This window comes from Motacilla alba, chromosome 3 (assembly GCF_015832195.1).
Source record: "Motacilla alba alba isolate MOTALB_02 chromosome 3, Motacilla_alba_V1.0_pri, whole genome shotgun sequence".
In the NCBI taxonomy this organism is placed as follows: domain Eukaryota; kingdom Metazoa; phylum Chordata; class Aves; order Passeriformes; family Motacillidae; genus Motacilla; species Motacilla alba.
In genome coordinates this window covers 95897972-95900965 of record NC_052018.1, presented here as the reverse complement: position 1 = coordinate 95900965, position 2994 = coordinate 95897972, and the positions used below count along the sequence as shown (strand labels likewise).

The following is a 2994-nucleotide window of genomic DNA, read 5'->3' as shown; positions in this document are numbered from 1 at the left end:
TAGCTGGGCTTTTCTATAAGGGTTAAATGGGTTAAAGGTTGAATGGCTTTTGGTTTTTGTAAATTGTAACATGTAAGCATTGTGCCTGTGGCCTAAGTTCTCCCCCAGCACATACTGAACAGAAATGCTGCAGCTTCTGTGCAAATTTGGCCATGCTGTCTTTTGTTGTCCCATTTGTAAAGGACCCTTGCAGATGGGTAACAGAAAAGAAATTACAAATTTTATTAAACAAAGAAAGGTCATACGTTACCAGATGTCACATATGAGCTTACTACCAAGCCCCAGGATTAACTGATGGGCTTCTCCCAATCAGATCTCTTATGAAGCTGCAAGCATTTCACTGGCCAGATCCTGAGGGGGCATGGAGTTCAGACCAGTGAGAATATCTAGACTGGATCTTTCCAAAATCTTAATAGAGTAGCCTGGGAAAATAAACTTCCTCTCTGCCACGTGAACATTGAACATTGGGGGTGAGTTGTGTCTCTGTCTCTGCCCCTCACCCCCCACATGCAACCTAACACCCCCTGACTATTACACAGTGAGTAAGCAGCATTCTTAAGGAGTCAGAAGTAAACGAGCACTGGGGTTGGGAATGATGAGTAATTGCCTTTAACAAAACATAGTTACAGCAAGTATTTCACTTAATGTTTAAGCCACCTTGTCTTAAGGCACTTTTCACAAGACCCATGTGAACCCAGACCAAAATCCCAAAGGGAGGTTCAAGCACTTCATCCTCCAGAATTCTACAGATATGGCATTAAAACAGAAGTAGTATTTGGAAACCATTTAGTTGTTGTTTTCAAGCAAACTGGAATTCTGGTTTGTGATAACACATGAACATTTGCTTTCCAAACACAGCAACACTGCATATTTCAACTCATGGGCATGACTGCAAAAAAAAGTCTCTTCCAGCAGGTAGAGAATTTCCCAGTATTTCTGTGCCTCTACTCTTTCAAGATGTATCTGAAATCAACACTGTATGCATTTCACACAAATATTAGAGTAACATTACAGAAATTATTTGACCTTATCACTTGATTTATATTCATTTTATTATAAAATAAACACAAACTAAAGTAGTTTTACATAAATATATTAAAAAACAGTCTGGTACTGAGTCAGTAGGGTCTGCCTAAAGATTCTGGAGTACCACCAACACAAAAGTCAGTTTTACAGAGAGGAAAAAGTACCAAGAACCTTAGGGACAGCTTCTTATCAAGGCTGAACAGAGGAATCTGGAGGACCAGATATTCTCAGGTAGACAGGATTGTGCCTGGTCACAAACTTCTTCAGCATCCAAAACCTTTTCAGCTGAGCTTTGCAGCTTTGGTGTGATACATATTTGAAGTATTTGCAATCTAAGGAAAGAAAATAAAACTAAGTTACACCATGATACAAGCAAATACAAAATGCTTTCATTGTTTAAATAATATGCAAACAGCTAAGAAACTTTTCAATAATTAAAGGTATTAAAATCCAAGACATGCTCACTAGAGACATAACTGCAGTATTAAATAATCTATCTTCACTTAGCCCAGCAAACATTCTACATATATCTAAATGTCTGTTATCTTGCATAATACTTTTTTCTCTTTCATTTTTGCTCTGCAAATTAGATCAGAAAGTAAAGTTTCAAGAGTGTAAAGCAGCATTGATATCATACATTAATTTATTATGCAAGATAATGAAAACAGAAGCTCACATTGAAACTTCATTCAAAAAAATCTGAACTGGAACGCTTTTATTTGCCATCTGGAAATAAAAGGGATATATCTGATCCTACTGAAAGCAAAACAAAAAATATCCAAAGAGCTTCCAACATGAGAAATTGTTCTACGAAGTGCAGAAGAAAAAGTTACAGAAAAGCTGACAATAAACATGTTGCCCACCAACCAGAAGTCCAAACTGGTGTACAAGCCATTGTCTCCACACCATATTACCATTCTCAATTTAGCAGCTGATTCTTGGCCTGATCCTCCCCTTGTTTTGGCAGCATTTCAAATAATGCTACTAAAGAGGTAATTATCTTCACCTTCTTACCAAACTGATGATGTTTTTCATTCAGACTCTCCCTCCTCTTTTCTGCATTACAACATCCCCATGGTCCTTAATGACCAGCTGACACCCACTATTGCTGAGACACTGCCCAGGCTGGCATCCAGCAAGCAAACTCCTTGCAGTCCTCACAATATTCCCTAAGGATGGTGTCGTGCATTTTTGGAGTTATGGTTTGAAGGTCAAACAAGACAAATAGTATTGTGTCTGCTCAACAAGACTAGATAAAACTGAATTCTAAACCACTATAGGACCAGCTGCCTCACTGTTAAATATTAAACCAACTTAAATACCTTTCATGTTCAACTTCAAAGACAAGAATCTTTTTTAAAAGAAAGAAACTGTATTTCTTCCAGGCAGCAGATCAGCTGCATCCCATGTCATTAGGGCTAGAACTAGACATTATTTCTGTTCCATGAAGTGAAAAGAAAATAAAATTATACCCTTTCCCAGTAAGATTCCAGCCACCAGAGCTTTTTCATATGAAAGGCTTTTATTTTCCTGCCAATTCCTTTTTGCCAAGTAACGGCTAAAATGGAAGGCTGGCCACCAGTCCTTCCTGGAGTTCCACTCTTGCTTGATCCAGTCAAGATGCTTCTCAGAGCTGGAAAAAAGTTAAACAAGTTACAGAAGATGTTAAAATGTAATGGAAAGATTACTAGGAGACAGTGAATGTTATAATCAGCTTGCTACAAATCTCCTAAATTGCCAACATAGACACACTGACTTTATACCAAAACACTAATACAAGCATTTTATATAAAACTAACAATTTTTTTTTAATCCCTGGCAACACTTGTGAGGCTGGAAGTAAACCCTAGCAGTCTTATTAAGCCTTGGCAATAGCACAGATTATGGTTTGAAGTGAAGCAAGCCTTTCACTTGTGTGCCAGTGTGTCAATAGTAATATGGAAGTTTCTCCACGTTTGTCAACAAATG

General features: G+C 37.8%; 1 long non-coding RNA gene across 1 annotated transcript; it reads right to left on the bottom strand.

Annotated features, from left to right (window-relative positions):
• Nucleotides 1-1034: 1034 nt before the first annotated feature.
• On the bottom strand, nt 1035-2668 carry LOC119699766. The gene is made up of 2 exons (XR_005256530.1): nt 2499-2668; nt 1035-1358 (listed from the first exon to the last, which is right to left on the bottom strand). It is a non-coding gene; the product is annotated as an uncharacterized LOC119699766 (long non-coding RNA).
• Between the last annotated feature and the right edge of the window lie 326 nt (nt 2669-2994).